This window comes from Astatotilapia calliptera, chromosome 22, assembly GCF_900246225.1.
Source record: "Astatotilapia calliptera chromosome 22, fAstCal1.2, whole genome shotgun sequence".
Taxonomy (NCBI): domain Eukaryota; kingdom Metazoa; phylum Chordata; class Actinopteri; order Cichliformes; family Cichlidae; genus Astatotilapia; species Astatotilapia calliptera.
The window spans coordinates 34,322,036-34,349,063 of NC_039322.1; the positions used below are offsets into that span (position 1 = coordinate 34,322,036).

Genomic DNA, 27,028 nt, shown 5'->3' on the forward strand with positions numbered 1-27,028 from the left:
TGTTAAGGCTGAGCAGCCGGCTGAAACGGCCTATCCCTCTGCCACAGGTGGGGGTGGGCCCAGAGATAAAAGCACTCACCTGCAACTGACCAAGGAGGCTGAAGAGTTGGAGGAAGTCCAACTTCAGCAGCTCAGATTGCTGTTTGGGGATGTCATTGGTGCCGATGTGGATGATGAGCCGGTTAACCTGTGGGTGGGATGCCAGAATGTTGGGAATTCTGTCCACTATGTCAACAACGGTGGCTCCCGGGAACGACAGCGTGAGCGCCCCCCTCATCCGCACGTTCCTGACGATGGAATCCCCGAGGACCAGCGTGAAGAGAGGAGGTGCCACCGGGGGCTGCTGGTCATCTGAGACGCCCGCGCCGCGGCACCGGGGGTGTTCAGATGGAGATGCGCCAGCCGGACTGCGTGAGTGACTCCCAGGTAGCCACGCCATGGGTCCTCTTCTCCGAGGAGCCGGGGTAAAGCACAGCTCTCCGCGGTGAGTTTGCACCACAGCGTCGGGTTGCCCGCCGCGGCTCCGGGGGCGTAGTGGTGGAGATGGCGCAGACCACAGCGGGATGGCGAGGGCTAGCGGCCAGAGGAGGAAAGTCCACAGGATCCAGGACATTGAATTTATTCTCCAGTACTACCGCGCCGGAGGGGTGAGGTATTGCTTTAATGATTCCTGTATGATATTACCCTACCATTTCCCTCTTCATCTGTGCTTACTCATTTGTGCAGGAAGAGCTGGATGTGACCATGGCAACCCTAAAAGAGAAGCAGAAGAAGCTTCAGGAGGTGGAGAACCAGATCAAGGTCCTGCAGGAGCAGTTTGATAGCAGCACGAATGAGAAAGAAGATTTGGGTGAGAGTTGTGCCAAAAAGTGCAACATAAAATATACTCTGTGAAATAAGTTCTACCATCTGTCTTTTATTAAATGTTTGATGTACCTTGCTGTCTTTGGCTTGCTAAAATTCTTTCTCTTTCTTTTTCATCAAAGTTAATACGATGGCTCTGACACAGGCCCGTCTGATCAGGGCAGGGAAGCTAGCGTCCGCTCTTGGTGACGAACAAGTATGCTGGGAAGAAAGTGTAGCCCTGTTTGAGCAAGAGATCATCAATGTTGTGGGAAATATCTTCATTGCAGCTGCTTGTGTGGCATATTATGGCGCATTTACTTCCCACTATAGACAGCTGGTAGGTACAGGTTTATTCTGTGCTTTTTAAGGTTTTACAGGCTGCTCTAACAAAGAATTAGCAGCTTGTGCCTTTAGTATGAGTTTAGTCTAATTTTTGAAAATCAGTAGAAAATAGGACAAACAAACAAAAGCTGAGCCCAGTTTTCTTATTACTGCTATTGTGCTCAGTCACACGCAATCCCCACTATCGTAATGGCCTTACACCTTGTTTGTTTTTATTATAAGACAGGAAATAACATGTAATAATAAGGGATGAAATCAAATACAACCTGAGTTGTTGTGCTTGTGTGCGCTCTGTTTCCCTCTCACCAGCTAATTGACCAGTGGATAACGCAGTGCCAGAACCTGAACATCCCAATCAGTTCCACTTTTAGCCTGATTAACATTCTTGGTGATCAATATGTCATCCGCCAGTGGAAGGCAGAAGGTTTGCCTCGTGACACTGTTTCTACAGAGAATGGCATCCTGGTGACTGAGGGCCACCGGTGGCCTCTTATGATCGACCCACAGGATCAGGTGAACTAGAAACAAGTTTCCAGCAGCATCCATGTAGTGCCGATAATTCCAGCACTGATTACTTTATGAATGAAATGGGTTATTTTTTTAACACTTTAACTTCTCAATTATCTGTATAATCCCAAGTGATTAATATTCATTTCACACGTGTATTACACGAGAACCTTGTTTTTAAAACTAATTTTGATTTTGAAAATAGTGGTATACAGCTGCATAGCAAGGATAAATAAGTTTAAATTCGTTCTTACAAATTTTTTAAAGAAGTCATCTTCATCACATTAGGGATTAAGGATTATTTCTTTCATTCACAGGCTAACCAATGGATCCGCTCCAAGGAGGCTAAACATGGTCTAAAGGTGATCAAGCTAACGGACTCTGGCTTCCTTCGTACCCTGGAGAATGCCATAAGCATGGGTGTCCCTGTACTGCTAGAGGAGGTAGGATTGCACCACTCATGTGACAGTAAAACAGACTTGATCATAAAAAAACCAATTTGTGGTCAAATGTTGTATTGTAATTGTGTATTTTTTAAGGTGGGCTAACACTGGGCGACATTAAATAAGTTGAAGACCTTTATTGGACAGATTGTTATTAAATAGTGTTTTTAATTTTGCGTTGCCCCTGGACACGTTATAAAAGAGTTAATCCCCATCCTCAGCTGCCTCCCTCTTCCCGCTCCACCACACCCACCCACACACGCAGGGCTTGGGGTGCAGGTGTGTCACCAGGGTGCAGGGGAGGCACGCCCCCTCTGTCCCCTTCTGGCCACCTGTGCCTCAATTCTATTCTGCAACCTAGACATCCACATAACACAGACATATAGGGCCTTGGGGGTGGGCACGTTTTACAGCATCCAGAGGATGGTCGGTGTACTCCAACCCACCTCTGGCGCTGGTGCCCTACCCTCAATTTTAAATGCATTTAGACACTAAGGGTTTTCGGGAGGAGCCGTGCTGCTCTCTGAGAGGAAGCAGGAACCATGCTCTCCTGAGTTTTAAATGCACTTTAGAACAGCACGCAGCAACACTACATATGAGCGGGCGTAGGGAGGTTTGAGGTCTTCACTCACCCCGGTTCTGTTAGCCGTCAGGGCTGGGGGGCTGGGAGGAGGTGCTGGCCGTCAGACTGGGGTCTGGGATGCGGGGCCTCCCTGCTACTGCAGATAAGGAGGTGGTCCGCTTGCCTCCACCCCAGGGAGAAGGGTTACATCTCCTGGGTCTAGGTGCGGCTTGCCCCTCTGGGGGTACCTGGACCTGGGATATAGAGTATGTTTGGGGAGTACGACTGTCTGTGCAGTGTCTATTTGTGTCTGTCTACACGTCGGGTGAGTGCCGAGTATTTGGTTGTGCATATGGGGGTGGGAATTAGAGCTGGGCGATATGGACCAAAATTCATATCTCGATATTTCTTTAATCCCATAAAGTAAGAACAAAAAGAGAGTTCTTGGTCAAAGGTACTTGTCCCAGATGTCACACATGTAACTTTTATTAAGATACAACTGTAGATGTACATGAAAAAATTGTCAAAAATAAATTGTCAGCATTTATTAAATAATAATGCTCCATTTTTTTTCTTTTCATACATAACAAAAAGCTAAAAATTGTAAACTAAATGTAAAATGTAAACTAAAAAGATGCAGATCTAAAATAACAAAGGCATCTTGCTCTTTAAAAAGTGCTTACACTGAATTAAAGTTTTCTAAAGTGCTTCTTTGTGTGTATTCCTGAACAATCATCTGGTACTTTGTGCAAAAAACTAAACATGTAAACAGATTGAATGAAATGAACAAAATTACATCCTTTACTCAGTGGGTCTTTGTGCAAATCTCCAATGACAATAACAATATAGAAAGAACACAAACAATTGGCAAGGCCAGCTACTGTACAGCTTCCAGATTTTGTGCCAGGAAAACTAATCTGTCAACAGTATCAGGCTTCAAGGATGCCCTGTGGCAGGTTACCATGTTTCCACTGCAACTAAAAGTCCTTTCAGAAGGGGAGCTGGTAGCTGGCACACAAAGGTATTTCTCGGCCAGGAGGCTCAGTGCTGGAAAGGCAACTTCATGTTCCTTCCACCATTTGAGAGGGTCAGCATCACTCTACACAAACTGACAACAGGTAGCTAGAAAATTCATTTTCGATTGCCTCCCTCCTTGTGAAGTGTTGGTGGCTGTGCTGTGCTGGGAGAAGCTTGCCAGTGATCTCTTTTTAGCTGTGTCACCCACTGCTGCTTCTTCTTGGTCTGCAGACTCAGGCACGGCTGGATCAGGCAGCTCAGACAAACACGTGCCCTGATAGCTGAGCAGAGACTCTGCCTCCAAGACGAGTTTATGTTTTAGTGCATTAATTTTCTCACTAGGGATGTATTTCGCCCTGAACCGTGGATCCACAAAAGAAGCCATGTCCAACAGGTCACCTCTCCAGGTGCCAGGAGACTAGTGTTAAACAGGTGTAGCACAGGACAGGGTCACATACTTCTCTCCTGAAAGTGCATCAGTGAAGTCCTGACAGGGTTTGAGAGCTTTCTGAACTGCCTCCAGGACCTCTATGTCCCGCCAAGTAGGGACTAGAGGTCTGGTTTTCATGTCGACAGAGAACTTTAGAAAGTGCTCTTTCCTGCTCCAGAACTCTCTCTATCACGAGAAGCCTTGATCCCCAGCGAGCTGTTGCCTCTGTGAGTAGCTGGTGACTTGGAAGACCCAGCTGTATTTGCACTTCAGCCAGCTCTCTTCTCTTCCTCCAGCTGTAGTAGAAGCTGCTGACGACTTTCTTACACAGAGAAATAACCGGGTAATGCGGGCATCATCCATAGCATGTCCTGTGACACACAAAATGCAAACTTTTAAAATCACTTTAATTGTTATGTTAAGAGGCAAATCGCTCAAAGGGAAACTTAAGATCCATCTCACTTATATAAGATGTGATGCATAAGACTCAACAATATTTGAAAAATGTGTCGTGTATTGTATAACCTAGAAATGGTTGTAGTTAGCATATCTTGGTAAAATCACCAGATCACCAAATGATTAGAACATGTTTTTGTTTGTTTTTTTTACACCTTTTAATCTCACTATGTATTTAAAAATGTATCCCTGTCTTGTCTCAGCTGTGGTCCTCATTTAGTGTCACAACTCAATCTAATACAAAGACAAATGCACCCCAATACGTTTATTGGATTTAATAGGGATAGTTTATTTATTTATTCAACTAACTTTCGATTTCTAAGTGATAGATGTATATGCTGGCTATGACTTATAAAAATATTTGTCTTGTGGTCCATAGGCATGTTTAGCTCTACAAGAGACTCTATACACTTTTCATTTATTAGCGGGTTTTTTTCCAAATCAAAAAATTCAGTATTGCACTCACCAATGGCCAGATGAAGCCTGTGACCAAAACACTGGATCCTCGACCACTTGTTCAGTTGAACCGCCTTGACAATATTAGCCCCGTTGTCAGTTGTTATAGCAACCAGTCCCGTCGGGTTGAGCTTCCAGGTTTTGAGCACATCCTGCAGGGCTTCAGCTATATGCTCTCCGGTGTGGTCTTGAGGAAAGTAGCTGGTCTGGAGACAGGCAGTTTTCAGTTCCCAGTCTTCCATGAAATGTATAGTCACACTCATATATGGCTCGCACGTCCTGCTGGACCACATGTCGGTTGTCAGTGCGAAGTGAGACACTTTGGTGAGCTGGGCAGCGAGACTCTGTCTAACATCAGTATACATTTTTGGCAGTGCTTCTCTGGTGAAGTATTTCCGGCTAGGTAACTGGTATCTTTGGTCAAGAGTTTTTAGCAGCTGTATAAAGCCCTCTTGTTCCACAGTTGAGATGGGGACCATGTCTTTAGCAATATGATAGGCCACTGCTTTAGTAATTTCCCCCCACTTCTCACTTTTTGTATCATATGGCACAGCACGAGTATATGAGTGTTGTAAGGTGGTCTGTTTCACGGCAGGAACCTCGGAAGACTTTGCGGTCTGGGCTACAGCACGCAATTTCACACACTCTTCATACTGCACTTTATGGCGCAGTTGTAAATGGTGGTAAAGATTAGTGGTGCTCGAACCTTTCGTTGCGACGCTTTTTCGACATTCTCTACAGAATACATTATTCTGCTGCTCATCTGACACTTTGAACCCGAACCATCTCCAAATAATTGAGCCATTGGTTTTCTTTTTTCCGACGAGCTCCTCTTCGCTAGCTCCTGTGTCCATCTTGTTGCCAACTGGAGGTGTAGCGATGGGGGAGGGGGTTTGTGTTCAGTGAGGGTGAGAGGCGGGGCAAACAAACCCAGATGAGAGAGAGGCAAAATAGCGGCTCCACAAGTGTAATTATAACGCAACATAGACTATATCGATGTAAACGATATTGTCACAGCTTATGTCTTGTATAAAAATATATCGATATTTTTAAAAAAATCGATATATCGCCCAGCACTAGTGGGAATGCATGTTTGTGTCCGCGTGCGCCTGTTCGTCTGTGTCTATATGTCAGGTTGGGTCTTAGACTCTCTGGGTACATCTCAGGCCCTCTAAAGTACGGAGGCCTATCTCCCCTCACCACACTCCCTGCCGGTGGCTGATGCCCTCAGACGTTGGTGTGTTGGTGGTCCTTGTCATCTGGGGCTGGGCGCTCATGTATGTATTGGAATGCAAGCGTGCTGATGCACACAGGTGTACACACGGGTGTTCACAGACGCAGACTACACCTTTCTTGGCTGCTGCCTCAAAGCACATTGTGCGCTGTCTATCTTGCGTGCTGCACAATATAGTTTAATATTTAGTATCTACTGTTATCTACTGCTAGCTAGTTTATTGTGATGGTGCTGTTTTTATTATGTTGCTCCTTTTTTGTTTACTTTCTCTTCTGTTTTTTTTTTTTTCCTCCATACAGGTGATCCAGGTGTTTTGTTTGTTTTTTTTCTTTCTTCCCCCCCTTCTCACCGTCTCTTCTCCCCTTTGGTTTTCTTTCTCTCCCTCTCTTTCTTTCATTCTCTCTCCCTGTCCTATCCCCCAGTCATGTCTGTCCCGTCTTAAAAAACAAAAATAAAATAAATTCATAATTATAATAAAGGTCAATCAAATGGACCAATATGGCAAGGCCATGATGATCCACTTGGTAAAATAAATCCGCTTGGCATCTTTCTTGGCCTTCAGACAACAATTCTGATGCTAAAGATCCAAACGGGACACAAAAAAAAAGAAAAGAAAAGCATGTGTACTGTGAAGGGCTCTGTTTGGGTATTTTGTGGGTGTATAGTTAAAGGAGACCTTGAATCCAGCACTGGAGCCCGTCTTGTTGAAGCAGACATTTGTGGCTGGTGGGCGAACAATGATCCGACTGGGAGACTCAGATATTGACTATGACAAAAATTTTAGGTTCTATATGACCACAAAGATGGCCAACCCACATTACCTGCCAGAGGTAAGGACAGCAGCACACCTACTCAAACCTACTTATACTGTATGTGTACAAAAGCAGATACTGTAAAGAGATGCAGTCATATGTCAACTAGCAAAACCCTATAGCTGAACACCAGTCTAGCAGAATGGGCTCACACTAAATGCAGTCATGTACTCTCTCATTAGTTCAAGCCAACAGTGCATACATACATCACAGACATTATAAAAGAGAGACATGGCCTCCAAAGAATCCTGAATTAAAACCACAAAGACGATCTTTCAGACCAGCAAAGTAGTTCAATTCAGTTTTATTTATATAGCGCCAAATCACAACTAAAGTCGCCTCAAGGCGCTTCATAGATACAGAGAAAAACCCAACAATCATGTGACCCCCTATGAACAAGCACTTTGGCAACAGTGGGAAGGAAAAACGCCCTTTTAACAGGAAGAAACCTCCAGCAGAACCAGGCTCAGGGAGGGGCGGGGCCATCTGCTGTGATTGGTTGGGGTGAGAGAAGGAAGACAGGATAAAGACATGCTGTGGAAGAGAGACAGAGATTAATAACAGATATGATTCAATGCAGAGAGGTCTGTTAACACATAGTGAGTGAGAAAGGTGACTGGAAAGGAAAAACTCAATGCATCATGGGAATCCCCCGGCAGCCTACGTCTATTGCAGCATAACTACGGGAGGATTCAGGGTCACCTGGTCCAGCCCTAACTATATGCTTTAGCAAAAAGGAAAGTTTGAAGCCTAATCTTAAAAGTAGAGATAGTGTCTGTCTCCTGAATCCAAACTGGAAGCTGGTTCCACAGAAGAGGGGCCTGAAAACTGAAGGCTCTGCCTCCCATTCTACTTTTAAATACTCTAGGAACAACAAGTAGGCCTGCAGAGCGAGAGCGAAGTGCTCTAATAGGGTGATATGGTACTACAAGGTCATTAAGATAAGATGGGGCCTGATTATTTAAGACCTTGTATGTGAGGAGCAGGATTTTGAATTCTGGATTTAACAGGAAGCCAAAACAGGAGAAATCTGCTCTCTCTTTCTAGTCCCTGTCAGGACTCTTGCTGCAGCATTTTGGATTAACTGAAGGCTTTTCAGTGAGTTTTTTGGACATCCTGATAATAATGAATTACAGTAGTCCAGCCTGGAAGTAATAAATGCATGAACTAGTTTTTCAGCGTCATTCTGAGACAGGATATTTCTAATTTTAGAGATGTTGCGCAAATGGAAGAACGCAGTCTTACATATTTGTTTAATATGTGCATTGAAGGACATGTCCTGGTCAAACATGACTCCAAGGTTCCTCACAGTGTTACTGGAGGCCAAGGTAATGCCATCCAGAGTAAGAATCTGCTTAGATACCATATTTCTAAGCTTTTCAGGGCCGAGTACAATAACCTCAGTTTTATCTGAATTAAGAAGCAGAAAGTTAGCGGCCATCCAGGTCTTTATGTCTTTAAGACATTCCTGCAGTTTAACTCATTGGTGTGTGTTATCTGGCTTCATGGACAGATAGAGCTGGGTGTCATCTGCATAGCAGTGTAAATGTATGCTATGTCTTCTAATGATGCTGCCTAAGGGAAGCATGTATAATGTAAACAGAATTGGTCCTAGCACTGAACCCTGTGGAACTCCATAATTAACCTCAGTGTGTGAAGAGGACTCTCCATTTACATGTACAAACTGGAGTCTATTAGATAGATATGATACAAACCACTGCAGTGCAGTACCTGTAATACCTACAGCATGTTCTAATCGCTCTAATAGGATATTATGGTCGACAGTATCGAACGCTGCACTGAGGTCTAGCAGGACAAGCACAGAGATGAGTTCACTGTCAGAGGCCATAAGAAGATCATTTGTAACCTTCACTAAAGCTGTTTCTGTGCTGTGATGAGCGCTGAAACCTGACTGAAACTCTTCAAATAAGCCATTCCTCTGCAGATGATCTGTTAGCTGTTTGACAACTACTCTTTCAAGGATGTTTGATATGAAAGGAAGGTTGGAGATTGGCCTATAATTAGCTAAGACTGCTGGGTCTAGAGATGCTTTTTGAGTAAAGGTTTAACTACAGCCAGCTTGAAGGCCTGTGGTACATAGCTGATTATTAGAGATAGGTTGATCATATTTAAGATCAAAGCATTAATTAATGGCAGGACTTCTTTGTCAAGGTTTCATTGTGATTTAATGAGTTTCTGTTTCCACCTTTTAAGGTTTGCATCAAAGTTACAATTATCAACTTCACTGTCACTAAATCTGGCTTAGAAGACCAACTTCTCAGGTAAATACATGCACACACATGAAAAAAGCTATTGCATTTCAACTATGTAACAAGTAGAGATGAACCTATTCGATATGATGTATCGGTATCGCTCCGATACTGACCTAAATTACTGGATCGGATATCGGAGAGAAATAAAAAATGGAATCCGATCCGAAGTATCACAAAATCACCTCACAAAACGCGCTACTTGGCGTAACCCAGCTCGGCGCATCGAAGTAGTATGTGTCACGTGACAGAGCGGCTGTTGTCTGCGAGACCTGTCAGCGGTCTGGTGGAGCATGTGGAGCCTCACTACATGCTTCCAAACCGCGGCATGTTATCTCGGCAAAAACTATCCCAGAGAAGTAAAGCAAGTGTGTAAGTTCATCCCTGAATGTTTGCATAGTATTTCCACGTTAAGCTTAACAACTGATACATGGAGCCACAGCTGGTCTGGCCATCGGAGTTACATACGGAGGTGAAAAGGAAGCGATTTGTCCTGTACTTAAGCTAGAATGGAAAAAAGACACAAAGCTGGAGTTATTCTGTCCTTGCTGCAAAGCTGATTCTTCTTCTCTCATTCCCTCTCCTGTTGCTACTTCAAACATGAAACTGATCAATGATCAGCTGGTCGGCTTTTCTGTCACAAATCCTGCCTTTCTTGTTTGTTTATCGCCCACTTTGCGCTAGAGAGAGGACACCAGCGGATAAACAACAGCAGCACATTTAAGCTTAATTAGCTGTTGTTAGAATTTATTTAATATTACTTTCTAGTATCAGCTGATGTTTGCTGGAGCCACAGCTGTAAAGCTGCTGGTCATGATGTCGGTTTGGATATGTGGTGAGAGGGAAACATGAAGCTGAAACCAGGAGATGTCCTTACTGAATCATCAGAGCTGAACAGGTGATGGAGAAACAGGTTTACCTTTTAGGTGACATGAATGAGTTGAAGGGAAGTTATGAACTTATGCATTTGTTTTACAGGTGCATTAAATTAAAGTTGATTACGTCGATTAAGCATCGAGGGTGGGGGGTGGTTCTGGCAGATTTTTGTTAGGAGTTGGCAACCCTATTAGTTAGGTTGTTTAATATTTCTGCTAAGGACTCTTTAAAATACCAGAGTAGGGAGGATGTTGCAGGTTTAAGTTTATTAGATTGATCAGTTTTGCTGAACTATAAAATATTTTGGGTGCAGTGTGTTTTTTGCATACAGGTATAACAGAATAGCTTTAGTGTTGTTGTTTTTTAAAACTTGAGTATGAACTTATACAAAATGCAGCAAGATATTAAAAAACTGTTTTATTGATTAAAAAACACTATCGGATTCATATCGGTATCGGCAGATATCCAAATTTATGATATCGGAATCTGTATCGGACATAAAAAATTGGTATCGTGCCATCTCTAGTAACAAGCATTTACAAAGCCATCTACATTTTTAAAAAATGGATAGAAATACGGCACATAATTTTATGTATCCTAATTGTATGTATCCTTTTCCCCCTTTCTGATAATGACCTCTGGAATCTCTTGATTCAATCTTTTTTCAATCTGTTTTAAGTGATGTGGTGCGTGCAACAGAGGAACGAGCTGATTGTGCGCATCAACGCTGACCACAGCCAGCTGAAAGATATTGAAGACCGCATTCTTAAGCTTCTCTTTACCTCGAAGGGGAATATACTTGACAACGAGGAGCTAGTTCAGACTCTCCAGGAGTCAAAGGTAGGGATTAGGCTATATGGATATGGAGTTGTGGTTGTTGAATTTAATATTACCTGCAATGATCCTTTCCTGTTTTTCTGATGCTCATCCTGTTTATTTCCATGATTTTTTTGCATCCTCTTGTCTCCAGGTGACTTCAGAGGCCATAAAGCACCGTCTGGAAGAGGCAGAAGCAACTGAGCTGATGATAAACTCTGCGAGGGAGCGCTACAGGCCTGTGGCCACTCGAGGATCTGTTTTGTACTTTGTCATTGCCGGTCTGTCGGAGATCGATCGTATGTACCAGTTCTCACTCAAGTACTTTAAACAGGTGAGGGAAAAAAGAGCTGGGCTTTACTCTCAAATTTACAAAGCTACTTGTACAGGAATGTTTAATGAAAATGTGTGAGTACCCATTTAAAGTAATTATTTTCTTTTTTCTCTCTTTTTTGTTTATTTCTTCCTTCATCTTCAGCTCTTTAATTCCACCATCGAGACATCAGAGCAGAGTACTGTGCTAGAAGAGCGCCTTCAGACCCTCCTGAATCAAATCTTGCTAAACTCCTACATTAATGTGTCACGTGAACTCTTCGAGCAACACAAGCTTATCTACAGCTTTATGTTGTGCGTAGAAATCATGAGGCAGCGTGGCGAGATCTCTGATGGGGAATGGTGGCGCTTCCTAAAAGGAGCTTCTTCACTGAAAAAGGTGAGGTGGGAAATCCAGCCATAGAAGTTCAGCTCGATAAAAGCAATAATGAATAAAATAATTAACTAATAAAAAAGATTTCCTATGTTTTTTTATAACCTCCTAGGACCTGCGTCCACATATGTGGACATCACATTTTTGGTTATTTAGACCAAAATACTCAATTTTGCTCTACAGGGGCCTGATATGCACTTACGAGGACGTTATGCTGCCACTGTTCTATCAAAATTTTATATGAATATCCTCATACGTGGCTCTCATTTTTCATTTTTCTTAGAAACAAAAATTAGGTGAAAAAAAACCAACCTGGCAATTCTTTGTTTTTACATTCATCAGGTCCCAATCAGCCCAAATATCGAAGAGAAATTAAAAAAGCATGCCATGGAAGAGTGCAGGTATTAGGAGGTTAAAAAGTATATAGTGATGGTGTTAACCCACCATTTGTTTTTTATGCCACTAGACTGGATGCACTGATTGTTAGCAGTCACAGTCCTCATGCTAGTTCTGTTCTTCTTTCTCCTACACCTCTGTTTTAGGTCTCCCGTTTATTTCCTCTTAGCATTTCCTGCTCAAAGGTTTGGAGTAACAGGGAAATGTATGTTTCTGACAAAAAGCAACCTTTTTAAAAATCAAAATTAAAGCTGCAAGCAGCGTTATGAGGGCCCTCACACCCTGGCGCGTCGAGCCACGCCCAACACCTAAAACCAGCAAGTCCGAACTGATGTCACATTGATCGAATTCCTGCGTAGAACCAGTAGCTGAAATTTCATCTCATTCAATCATGATTACACTCGTTCCACTAGGTGATGCTCTAACCATTACTGACAAATGGCATAACAAACATTTCCGAGCTCGACTCTTATCATGCCTGCAATGTTTTCGGAGAGATTGGGCATTGTGTTTTTGAGTGACAGCAGATTACTTCTTTTTGGCGAGTGATTGAAACTCCACGTGCCGCCATGACCACCCCGTTTCCCTCAATGTGAAAAGCTTCGCAATTTAACATCACAAAGGTCTTTAGATTCTACGCACCGGAGATCGTGTCTATCTGATGAATACACTACGAGGAGTTCGTCAAAGTACAAGGCCTGAAACGAGGGGGAAAATGTCGCCAAAATTACACATTAATTTTAAAATGGCTGACTTCCTGTTGGATTTGGGATATTGCTCCAAGAGACTTTTGTACATCTTGATATTTCTTATAAGCTTACCAGGTTTCAGACTCATACATAAAACACAGACCAGGGGCTGATGTTTTGAAATTTTGTAGGGGGCGCTGCGGAGCCATTTTGCGCTATTCAAGGAAAATGATCACATAACAAGAAAGCCTTCATCCCATTGAAGCTGTGTGCCAAATTTCAAGACTTTTGAAACTTTCCAAGCCCCTCAAACATCACTTCATTTTTCATGGTGAAGAGCGCTGCCACCAGGGTGCGCCGTTCAGTTTAAAGAAATAACAGCATCTGCATCAAAATAAACTATTTCCAGCAGTGCAATATGAGTCTTAAGCATCCCAGAAACGACACAGAAAGTCATAAAGTCAAACATAACTTTTTAAAACACATAACAAGTAAAACACAAGCTCATAAGGCCCCGATCGTAAAAAACTACATTTCCGCAAAATGACGTCACTTCCGGTTTCGGGCAGGTCATGCGGTCATGTGATAGTTCGCGCTGATGGACGTAGGAAGTGTTACAAACAGCTGATGGATCAGCGAAGCGTGTTTCTGGAATATCATGTTTTTGTTGCTGCAAGTGCTTTTTATGCTGTTTTTGCAAAGCTATATGTGGAAGGAAACTGTGACCGAGGACAAGCTGATGGCATAAGATGTAAGTACAACTCCTCCGGTTTCATATGCAAAAAAAATTATTGCGCTAGCTTACTTGGTTGCAGAGCTACCGGGATTTAAAAATAGTTACGCAAAACAGAGCGTGCCCGCTCCGATCGGCTGTAAAGGGTTAAAGACACAATTTTCTCACTGAAGCATCACGAGGGACTGATGGTGATATTCACCGCTTTTGAGGTGTCCACGATGAACCTGTGAAAATCAGTACAACAAAATGAAAGACATGAAATTTCCTGTTGCCACTAGGTGGCGCTCTGTGTATTCCTGACAATGGGCACATCAATCTGTTCAGGGCGGGTCTGACTTCATGCCTGTAAAGTCTGGTAATGATCAGACTGGATTTCATTGAGTTAAACTAATTTGTTTCTTCATGGCGTGACATCAAAGTTCGCCATGCTGCTGGGGTCACACCCTTTCACAAAAAGTCACAGTTTTCACTGTAACCCAAGACCAACTCCTTAAGGCTTTCCTGGAGAAATTTGAGGCTGCAGGTGTCACCCATCACTATACTGTACCCCAAAGTGTAAAACATGACATTTCCTGTTCCCACTAGGTGGCGCTCTCCCTGATGTCAAATATGGCAGCTGAAAAATGTTCAGGGGTGGAGCCTTATCATATGTGTGCTCTTTGGTCCAGATTGGACAGTGGCTGTGTCCCAATTCAGGGTATGCACGCTTGAAGTACGCATTTCAAGTGCGATCACGTCACCGCCACGCGACGACGGCTGTCCCAATTCGAAGTGCACTCCAAATGCGCCGTCGATTTCCCCAAATATCAAGCGTGGTCCGGTGCACGCTTCGTGGTGCCATATATCCCACAATGCATAGCGCGACGCAGCCAGGCCAATGCATAATGATGTCAGCAGCTGCGGAGGAGGTTGAAACGGCGGCGGAGGACAGCAACACCCGCAAATGTAAGATATGTGTGAAGGAGCGAAACAAACACCAAGATGTAAAAGCTAATGGGAGGTTAATAGAAAATGTCAAGGTGAATCATGTGACACCTGCCCGACCCATGTAACCGTAAATGCACAGACCCGCAAAGCTGTGAATCCTGTACCAGACCGAGGGCAGTATGAATAGACGTATCACCACTACAAGTGCAATCAACTGTACTAATATGACCCTGCCTGTGCCGCAAACAGGAATGTCAACATATACCAGGCAGGAATGTAGCTGTGTCCGCAGCACATTAAATATAAAATGCATAAAATATAACATATACATACATTTGTTACAGTTATCACACCTGCCATGTCAAATACGTCAAAGGGGATATTTCAAAGCACCCTGAGGCGACTTTTGTTGTGAGTCTGCCCCATCCAAACAAAACTGAATTGAATTGAATTAAAACAAAACATATGACAGAGAACCCCCAACCCCAACCTAGGGCCTGATAATGTAAATGTTCTGCCCCACTCAGTGCTGTAGTATTGCCTGACATTGCTGTGTGTATGTTCCACACAGCTGTAAATGCTGAACTGACAGCAAATGGAGAAATGCTAAAACAGAAGTGCAGGATGGTGGGGAATGTAATCCAATGTCACGCTGCATTACAGGGACCAAGGAGCAGACGGCAGACCTCATTCGACTCCGCCGTGACAATGAGCACCTGTTCACGGGTGCGAAACACTCAGCCGCAGTGGGTTGGAGGTACAGCAACAGTATGAGGTCTACAAGTATTGAGGCACAAGGGACAGTGAACTGTCTGCCCTGTGGTCCCAAGCCAGTACATACTGTTGTGGATGCCATAAACGAAATGACCTGATATACATGTGCAAACGTAAATGGGAGAACCTGAAGAGGAAATACAAAGTATGTACAGTGGTAGTGACAGATGTAACTCCACACAGAACACTGAAAAGTCACCTATGTAAACCTGCACTGTTGCTGTTGTTGCCAACTGCCACCTGTGATGTATCCTCCCTTCAGGAGTGCAAGTATCCAGCGACGGGCGAGGGTGCAAGTGGGAAGCCCACTGCTGCAACATGGCCATGGATGAGGTGCTAGGACAGAGGCCCTCCACCAGGCTACCCGTCCTAATCTCCTCCATCCAGGAGGATGCACCAGGACCCAGTGCAGCAGTGGGCAACCCACTCCCACACCAGGAGGGACAGGAGGATGAGGACCCGCCTGAGGCACGGGTGGTGAAAAGGAGGAGGGACTGGGAGGATGAGCTCATTGCCCTAATAAAGGAGGACATGGCCCAGCAACGGCAAATGGAGGAATGGAGAGCCAAGAGGATGGACAGCCTGATAGGTGTCCTCGAAAAGCTAGTGGAGCAGAAAAAGGACTGAGTCGTGTCCACAGACAGCCACTGTACATAGTTGAACTTTATTTATGCTGGCACCCCAACCTTTGTTTTGTACAAACATGATTATTTCAGTGATCAGATTTCCGTAAATACAACTCAATGTACATAGTTGCACTTTGTTTATGTTGTTGTTCCAACCTTTGTTCTGCACAAACAAGATGATTTCAGTTATCAGAATCAGAATCAGAATACTTTATTCATCCCGAGGGAAATTAGGGGTTACAGCAGGCAGCACGCTAATGGCGCATGCGCACTTACAAAGGAACCTTCTGACCAACTTTACACAAACATCACATTGGGCAGACACGTCAGAAAGGTAGGCTGATAGGAAAAAACAACGAAAATACATAACATGAGGTAAGAGGAGGAGAAAAAAAACTCCACTCAGACTGAGCTCCTAGTGGGAGAACAGTTTGATAACAGAAAAAACACCTCAGCACAAAAGCACATGACTATCAATACACCATAGAAACACAAGATGTATGTAAATAAAGACAGTGGGAACATCCCAACTGTGAGTGCATGTCTGTCACAAACTACATGACACAATTACGGGGGCCTGACCTATTGCACGTGCCACGTTGTGGAAATGAAAGCAGTGCAACGTATAACACAACATGATTGTGGGAAATGCACTACCCACTGCGGTCCAGGATAAACCTGAGTGTCCCAGCATGCACACACATCATCAACCAGGCCTGACGTGCCTGAGCAGGGAGTCTTGGGCAGTGCTGCTTGGTCTGCTGGACCAGGACCACAGAGATGAGGGAGGTGCCACAGGTAAGACCCCCGGTTCATAGCCAGGTACTGACTGGAGCATCCCACATAGGCGTCCCCAGATGTTGCTCAGGCATGCTCATTCCCACTGTCCACCGCAACATCCTCCACTTGGGTCTGTAGGGCTGGTGAAACCGACAGCTGCCATGTCACTAGATGGTAATCATGGCGGTGGGAAAACGACATGGTGAAAACGAGCATGTTAAGACAGATCTGTCACGTGAAATCCCAGCACTGTGCAGATGCACCACTAAGGGATACTTGCCTGCTGACAATAATCGTGGTCCGGGGGTACCTCTTCCAGGGCAGACACCTCAGCAGATAGCTGGTCCCGCCAGTGTGCACCACTGACTGCCTCCACACCAGTCTCCCCCTCATCTTGGGCATCATCCTCGGGTTCCTCATCTGGGGCCACAATGCCACCAGCACCGATGCAGATGTTGCACGGCACAGATGCATGGCACATGCTGTTATGACCTGCAGCAGATGTTTAATCTTGTAAGTACAGTGTACATGCCAGAGTATACACTACAGTTGCCATTATGATTGGACAAACAACAATGATGCTCGTATTAGCGTGACATACATGTGGCACAAAGGTGTGGTGCACCTCCAGCGCTTGCAGGAAGATGACACGGAACCTCGTCTTCATCATTCCAAAGGCACGCTCTATGACAGAGCATGCCCTGGAGTGATGTGCGTTAAAGCGCTGGGCTCCCACACTGTGGACTGGCCTCTTGTAGGGGGTGATGAGGGGGAGTGGATGTTGGAGACATGGGTACCCTCCATCTGCAAGGATAAAATGCCCTGGGGGAGGGTAACGGGCCTGTCGGTACAGTGGGCTGTGGCGGAGGACCCTGGAGGCATGCACTGACCCCGGCTAGCCCACATGTGTATCGACAAAGCGGCCCTGATGGTCACATACCGCCTGCAGGATTATGGACGGGTACAACTTCCTGTTCCTGTAGCACTGACCCTCAGGGCCGCTGGGGGGCTTGATGCGGACATGGCAGCAGCACCAGCAGCCTTCACAAAGGCCCTGTGGCCTGCCAGCTGTGCAAACCCATTGGACATGGCATCTAGGTCTTCTGGGGTCCGTGGGAGGTGGATGACCTGGTGGCGCGTGGCCACCACCACCTCTGTGACCCTGTGCACGATGCGGTGGACAGTGGAACGAGGTATTGTAAACACCCTGGACACGACCCTGTAGGCTGCTCCACTCGCCAGCCAGAAGAGGAACAAAATTTTTCACCAGACCTGGCATGTGTGCAAAATTTCATGGGTTTTTGAGCATGTGAAAGCCCTCAAAAAGGAAATTCATTTCAATGAAAAATAATAATAATAATAATTGTAGATAACCTGCTGTTAGTTTGGTATTTTGTCCTAATCCGCTTGCCGTACCTCCGTGTAGGTGTGTGTATGTTTTGAGTGGTATAGGCGCCATTCCGTTATTGAATCCAAGCATGTAAGTTCTCTGCTGCTGTGCTGGTTAATAAAACCACGTTAACTGAGATTACTGCTTCATCATTATCATACTGGTGAACATACAACATGGTGTCAGAAGCGACAAAACACGTACTTCGTAGTTGACGGTATTTTTTCCCCGTCTCAAGTCTATTTTGTGGGTGCATTTTTTGTATCTGGACTGCAGACAACATGGCGCAAGGATTCAGGAGGCCCGACCCGCTTGTTTTCGATGGTAATGTTGCTGAAAATTGGCGCATTTTTGAGCAAGAGTATGACATTTTTATAGCGGCGGCACACTCTGACAAGCCAGCGCGCACACAAGCCTACATATTGCTCAACTTAGCAGGTCCCGAAGCTATAGAACGGGAGCGGTCTTTTGTTTACGCGCCAGAAGTGAGAGAGCCCGGCGATGGAGGACGAGTCCTCATTCCTGCAGAATCGAAGGAGGATCCTGAGTGCCTCAAAAAGAAATTCAGAGAAATGTCCAGCCCACAAACCAACGTCATGATGGAAAGACACAAGTTCAACATGCGGAATCAGAGGACGAGACTGTTGAATCCTATGTAAGTGATTTACGGATTAAAGCAAAAAGCTGCAGATTTGGTGATCTGAGTGAAGAACTAATAAGAGACTAGTTTGTGGCATCAACAATGACAATTTAAGGAAAGTGCTACTACGTGATAGTGATTTAACGCTAGCAAAAGCCATATCTGTCTGCCAAGATTCATGAAATGACTGAAGAGCATAATAAAACACTTGCTTTTCCTCAACAATCTGCATCAAATGTTGATGTGCTCCAGCCCACATTTACGAGAAAGCACAGAGGAGATAAAATGAAAATACAAGGAGACAGGTCTGAAACACAGCATGTCACTAACTGTACTAACTGTGGGGGTGCTCATGCTGCAAAAAAGAGCAAATGTCCAGCTTTTGGGCAACAGTGTCATGCATGCAAAAAGTGGAATCATTTTAAGAAACGGTGCAGAGCTGTTCAGCCTACCCAAAACGTAGCAAGACACAGAAAGTCAGTTCATCATGTGGAACCAGACCAAGCTGATGACAGCGGAGACGACACATTCTACGTTGATGGTGTAAATCTGCAATATGCAATCCATGCGACTGATGTGCATGTGGAACACAAAGAGGAAGTTTTTGTCACCGTGCAGATTAATGGGATTCCTGTTGAGATGAAGGTGGACACAGGTGCTAAATGTAATGTGCTTCCCAAGAAAACGGTTGACATTATAAGAGCAGATAAACAAATGAAAGCACACCCTAAGTCCGTTAACCTAGTAGCATTTGGAGGCAGCAAGTTTCAAACCTCAGGTGTAATTAAGCTGCAGTGTTTTCTGCATGGACAGTCACATGTGCTATCATTCTTTGTTATTAATGAAGATGTTCAGCCAATACTTGGACTATGTGCATGCAGAGAAATGGGAGTTGTATCATTCAGCAATGACGTCCACCAATTGAGCATGTCTGCAGATGACCTGTCACAACAGCTTATCACAGAATACAGCAACTTATTTTCTGATGAGCTTGGAAGGTTGCCAGTCACCTATCGCATGACACTGAACCCAGATGTGAAACCAGTTGTTCGCCCAGCACATCGCATCCCTTTGGCCATGAAAGACAGGGTCAAGGCAGAGCTGGTCAGGATGGAGAAATTAGGCGTCATTACTCCCGTCTCAGAGCCGACAGACTGGGTGTCTTCCATGGTAGCCACCAACAAGAAGGGCAAAGATGAAATCAGGATATGCATAAATCCTCGAGATTTAAACACTGCTCTGAAAAGACCACACCATCCCATGCGCACAGTAGAAGAAGTGGCTGCAATAATGTCAAATGCTACTGTGTTCTCTGTTTTGGATGCTAAGAACTCTTTTTGGCAGGTGTCATTGGATCAGAAATCATCCATGCTAACCACCTTCAGCACTTGCTTTGGTCGTTACAGGTTCCTCAGAATGCCTTTTGGTCTTAACGCTGCTAGCGAGGTGTTTCAGCGAGCCATGGAGCAGATATTCGCTGGATATCCATGTGCCATCATTGTTGATGATATACTCATCGGCGGAAGAACCATGAAAGAACATGACAACAACCTGAGAAAAGCCCTTGATCGTGCCAGAGAAGTAAACCTGCGACTAAACCCATTAAAGTGCAAATTCCGGCTGAATCAGGTCAGTTATGTCGGACACATTTTCACAAGCGAGGGGCTTAAAGCAGACCCTTCCAAAACAGCCGCAATCAAAGAGATGCCAGTTCCAACAGATGTCCAAGCCCTGCAGAGGTTCCTGGGGATGGTCAATTATCTTGGAAAATTCATTCCAAACTTCAGCCATCGACAGCTCACACACAAGGACAGCGAGTGGATGTGGGACACACAGCATCAGACTGCGTTCGAAGCACTTAAAGAGCACATGTCTAATCCACCTGTTCTGTCATATTATGATGTCAGCAAACCTGTGACACTAACGTGCGATGCATCACAGTATGGTCTTGGTGCAGCTTGCTTACAGGAAGGGCGACCTGTGGCATATGCTTCACGTGCTCTGACAGACACTGAAACCAGATATGCTCAGATAGAAAAGGAGCTGCTGGCTGTTGTTTTCACAAAGTTTCATGACTACATTTATGGCAAGCCTGTGGTCGTAGAAACAGACCATCAGCCACTGGTCACCATACTAAAGAAACCTATTCACGCTGCACCAGCCAGATTACAGAGGATGTTGTTAAGGCTCCAAAAATACAACATCACCCTCACATATAAATGTGGAAAACACATGTATCTGGCTGACACACTGTCTCGTGCTCCCGACTGCTCCACTTTCCAGCAGCCTGAAGAAGAGGACAACTTTGATGTCATGACGGTGAGCTGCATCTCTTCTTCACGCCTGGAGGAACTTAAAGGACACACAGCTGAGGATGAGACACTGCAAGCGCTCAGCTCGTTCATCAAACATGGTTGGCCACAACAACTCCACAACCTTCCCACGGCGGTTCATCCATATTTTCCTTTCAGGGATGAGCTGATTGTGGATGATGGCATCATTCTTAAAGGTTCCAAAGCCGTGATCCCAAAATCCCTGCAAGGAGACTACATCACCATCATGCACAGAGGACATCCCGGCGTAGAAGCTACCAAGCGGAGAGCACGGGGGATCGTCTTCTGGCCGTTCATGTCAAGAGATATTGAACAAACAGTTACTTCCTGCTCGGTGTGTAACAGCACTAAACCTCATCAACAAAAAGAGCCTCTTCATCTGCATGAAGTTCCAGAGCTTCCTTGGTCAACTGTGGCTACAGATATCTTTGAGTGGCACTGTCAGCACTATTTAGTAGTAGTCGACTCATACTCAGGCTGGTTTGAGATTGACCTGCTAAAGGATTTGACATCAGCGACAGTCATCAAGAAGCTGAAAAGACACTTCTCAGTTCATGGTGCTCCACACACTCTGATCTCAGACAATGGCAGGCAGTTTACAAGCCAGCGTTTCAAAGACTTCGCTTCACAGTGGGACTTTCAACATGTCACCAGCAGTCCAGAGTATCCTCAATCCAATGGGTTTGCTGAGAGAGCAGTGCGCAGTGCTAAACAGCTGATGGAGAAATCACACAGAGATGGCACTGATGTATTTCTCAACCTGCTGAACCTCAGGAATGTTCCACGTGATGTGAACCTGGGTTCCTCTGCAGAACGACTTCTATCCAGACAGACTCGAACTACGCTCCCAATCACAACCAAACTGCTCGAACCACAACACCGTGAATCTGAGAGAGTGAAAGCCCAACTACTCAACAAGAGACTGACTCAGAAGGTCTGTTATGACAGATCCAGCCGACCACTTCCACCTCTCAACGAAGGACAAGTAGTGAGGTTACAGACCCCACAGGGTTATGACCGCACAGGTGTGGAGAAGGAACTTTGTAAAGAACCTAGATCCTACCTGGTACAGTCGGATGGAAACACTTACAGGAGAAATCGCAGACACATATTGCCTGTGTCTGAGCCTGTCACTGTTCAGAAAGACACTGATCATCATCATTATGATGGACTGCAGGTTGTGGGTGAAAACAATGATGTAGAACAGTTTAAAGAGAGCACTCATGTTGAGAGCTCTTCTGATGTTTTGCATTCTCCAAGACCTTCCAAGAGTGATGGTGTTTACAGGACACGCTTTGGTCGTGTGTGCAAACCAAATCCAAGATATAGGGATTAATTGGGTACTAGTTAAAACACAGAACATTTTCAGGTTTGATGTTTGAGCCAACAGTAACTGATGTCAATGCTTCAAGTTAAATTCTGTTTGAGGTGATTTTCAGTAGTAATCATATTTAACTTTATACAGCAAAATGATATTTTTGTCATGTTTATTTCTTCCATCTGGTTGCAAATTTAAATGTTCCTAAGGGTCAGCGTATGTCACCTTTTATGCTGTGATTATTATTATTCAGTATGCATTAAACTTTATATCCGGTTGGGGATGTGCTAAAGAAGGGGGATGTAGATAACCTGCTGTTAGTTTGGTATTTTGTCCTAATCCGCTTGCCGTACCTCCGTGTAGGTGTGTGTATGTTTTGAGTGGTATAGGCGCCATTCCGTTATTGAATCCAAGCATGTAAGTTCTCTGCTGCTGTGCTGGTTAATAAAACCACGTTAACTGAGATTACTGCTTCATCATTATCATACTGGTGAACATACAACAACAATAACAATAATAATAATAATAAACAGAGCAGATACAATAGGGCCTTCGCACTCTCAGTGCTCGGGCCCTAATAATAGTAGTTTGATTGGATACGCTAAAAAAATGGTTGGAGAGGTCCCTCCAACATGGCTCGCAAAAATGTCTTTGTTTTGTTCACCAGGCTGTGACATCTGAGTCATAGACATATATACCTAGCTGGGTTTTTTATTTTTATTTTTAATAGTCAGTAGCTTCTGTCTTCTGTAAGCCAAGTAGTGGAAGGTTTTTAGGATCATCTCTGCTTTTTGTGGATGATGCCGTCAATTTGACTGCACCAAGCAATAATCTGCAACTTGCACTGGGACAGTTCAGCCATGTGGTTCTCTGCCAGAAAAGGGTGGATTGTCCTCTTCAGTTTGAGAATGAGTTGCTTCCTCAAATGAACAAGTTCAAGTTTAAGACTGCAGATACAAGCAGTGGAAATGAGCTGTCTTATAAAGGGTGTCTAAGCTCAGTCTCAGACATAGGATGAGGAGTTTGGGAGGGGCTCAGAGTAGAGCCACTACTCATCCACATCCAGGAGGCCTTCTGGACACCTCTTACGTGAAGGGCATGTCCAAAGGTCATGCTGGGTCATATCCAGAAGACATGTTCCCAAACCAGTATTTGACTTCGATATCTGCTTGGAAGTGTTGGGGTAGTGGCTGGGAAGAGGGAGGTCTGGGCACCTGTCTAAACTGTTGTCCCTGTGATCCTGGACTAGACAGGTTGTTGCAAATGAATGAATAAAGTTTATAAAGGCATCAAAATGGTGATTTTTCTGTGTTTTTCAGGGTCGAGGCTATCTCACTGGGGCAAGGCCAGGGACCTATAGCGGAGAAGATGATCCATTCAGCGCTGACAAGTGGCAACTGGGTCTTCTTGCAAAACTGCCATCTGGCTGTGTCTTGGATGTTAGCCATGGAGGAGCTCATTAAGACCTTCGCTGAGCCTGGTACTATTTTTAAATTGAGCTCATAAATTTGTGTTTATTTCAGCCTTCTGTGCTAACATTTGATGATGCTTATGAGGGCGTATGGAAAAAATAGTTTTAAATTAGAATAATTACCACATTTGCTTCAAACTGGGAAATCCCAGTGGTAGTAATGTTAGTGTTTGTGGATGGGGATACCCAAGAAAGAAATGCTGGGCTATGGTTTAGTTTCAGTTTAGTTACACTTTGCTAGTATTCAGTTAGCTGTGATTTGTGACAGAAGGAAAGCAGCTAAAGTGAATATTAAGGTTTACAACAGTGAGGCATGCTGGGAGGTTTGATCTGCAGACATGTCACCGACAAAAAAAACAGGATTTCTTTCTGCGTTTAACTTACTGCAATTTTCAGTAAATTGCATACTGCAGATTAGAGCAGGGCGATATGACCAGAAATATTTATCACGATATACATTTGACAAAAAAAAAATCGAACCTGAATTGAAATTAAAATTAATACTTTAACAATTCTGTTTGCAGTGTGAGTCAGTGACTGGCTGCTCTCGTATGGGATCAGAACGATGCCACCTTATCCCAAAGTCCAGCCAATGATGCGATTCACATTCGTATATACGCAGCTAATCAACGTCGCTGACAGGCTATGACAGCGTCCTCATGTGCGACACCGGTGTTTTAGCAAAGCGGCTGATGTGGAGTTCAGTTCAGTTCAGTTCAGTTCATTTTTATTTCAAACATTTCAAACATGTGCCTTCACAATCATTACAAAATATCATTCCATTATTTGTTTGAAAAGGAGTAGGCTGAAGTATTTACTTATTTGTCCCTGCCCCCTCAAGTTTTACCTCTCATTCATTTAATTGTTTTTTTGTCTTAAATTAAACAAACAACATATGAAACATATAAACATATGAAGTAAAACAAAACAAAACATACATAAATCAAAAACAAGAAATTAGCAAGCCCCACCACAGTATAGTTTCTTTCATATGAAAAATACAGAATGTGTATATTTGCAGATACACAAGTTATGGAAAAACAACAAACCAAAACAAAACAAAAAAACAACCAAAAAAGAACCACAACACCATTACCAGCAACATTACCATCCTGGGTTAACCCCGTTTTCTTCATTCTTATACTTATTTAAAATTAGGTTTTTATATTTTACTTTAAACTGTTTTATGTTTTGACTGTCTTTTATTTCTTCTGTTAGACTGTTCCATAATTTAACTCCTGCAATTGAGATTGACATCGTTCTTAAAGTTGTTCTAGCACTTTGTATTTTTAAATTCCACTTCCCTCTTAAGTTATACCCACCTTCTCTTTCTATGAACAATTTACAGATTTCTTTGGGAAGCAGTTTATTTCTGACTTTATACATTATTTGCGCTGTTTTAAGCTTCACCAAGTCTTGGAATTTAATAGCTTGCATTTTGACAAAGAGTGCATTTGTATGGTCCCTGTACCCTACATTATTTATTAATCTAATGGCCCTTTTCTGTATTATAGTTATTGTTTGTGTGTTACTTTTGTATGTGTTTCCCCAGACCTCTACACAGTAGCTCATATATGGCAGTAGTAAAGCACAGTATAAAATGTGCAGTGCTTTCTGATCCAACATATGCTTTGCTTTTCCCAGGACGGCAATGCCCCGTGCCAATTTCCCCCGAACATAAGTAATGTGTGGCTTCCAACAGAGCTTGTGGTCGATGATCACCCCAAGAAATTTTATTTCATTGACTCTTTCTAAATATACATTGTCAACACATATTTCTACTTCGATGTTTTTCTTTTGGTTTCCAAACAACATAAATTTGGTTTTATCGAGATTCAATGATAATTTATTTATATCAAACCACTTCTTTAATATCGTTAATTCCTGTGTGATCATTTCCAAAACCTGTGGCAACTCCCCACCTGCACACAGTATATTTGTGTCATCTGCAAATATTACAAACTTTAAAATCTCAGATACTCTGCAGATATCATTTAAGTACATAATAAACATTTTTGGACCCAGTACTGAACCTTGAGGTACTCCACAAGCTATATCCATCAAATTAGATTTATATTCATTTATTTGTACATATTGTTGCCTATTCCCTACATAGCTTTTTAACCATTCCAAAACCACTCCCCTAAACCCGTACTTTTCCAGTTTTTTTAATAGAATTTCATGATTAACAGTATCAAACGCCTTCTTTAGATCTAAGAAAACTCCGAGCGCACACCTCTTATTATCCATACATTCCGTTATCTTTTCCATTAAATCTATCAGTGCCAAAGCTGTTGATCTGTTGTTTCTGAACCCATACTGACTATCTGTCATTAATTCATATTTTTCCACAAAACTGTCAAATCTTTTTATGAAGAGTTTTTCCAGTATCTTAGAGAACTGGGAGAGTATTGACACTGGTCTATAGTTTGTAAAATGATGTCTTTCACCGGTTTTGTAAATGGGAGTAACTTTAGCAACTTTCATTTTTTGTGGAAAAACTCCTTTTTGAAACGACAAGTTGAATATATATTTTAATGGTTTTACGATACCATCAATAACTGTCTTTACCGTTACCATATCAATATCATTCCAGTCTGTACTGGTTTTGTTCTTAAGTCCTCTAACTATGTCATAAATCTCTTTCTCTTCCACTGCTCTTAAAAACATTGAGCTACTATTCCTTTCAATATTTTCACCAGTGTCCCTTTCTATTCCATCAACCTTTATTTCTTCTGCCAGTTTTGGCCCTATGTTTACGAAGAATTCATTAAAGCCATTTACTATCTCTTCCATGTTATTAATACTTCTTGTCCCTTCTATAAAGTACCCAGGGTAATCATTATTCCTTGATTCATTTTTGATTATTCTGTTTAATACATTCCATATATCTCTTGTGTTATCTTTATTGTGTTCTAACCTTTTAATGTAATACTCTCTTTTACAGGATCTCATTATATTAGTTAATTTATTTTTGTAAGTTTTATACTTCATTTCAGTTTCTATTGTTCTCTTTTTTATGAATTCTCGATATAGGGTATTCTTTTTTTTGCTGGCATTTTGTAGTCCTTTTGTCATCCATGGTCTTCCTGCATAGTTGTGTTTCCTATTGATTTCAATTACTGGGCAGTTTTTATCAAGTAATGTGTTAAATGTTCTTAAAAATCCTTCGTAA

General features: G+C 43.4%; 1 pseudogene; it reads left to right on the forward strand.

Annotated features, from left to right (window-relative positions):
• LOC113014572 (dynein heavy chain 6, axonemal-like) overlaps window positions 1–24,293 on the forward strand; it is a 32,987-nt pseudogene extending 8,694 nt beyond the window's left edge.
• Window positions 24,294–27,028: the final 2,735 nt, after the last annotated feature.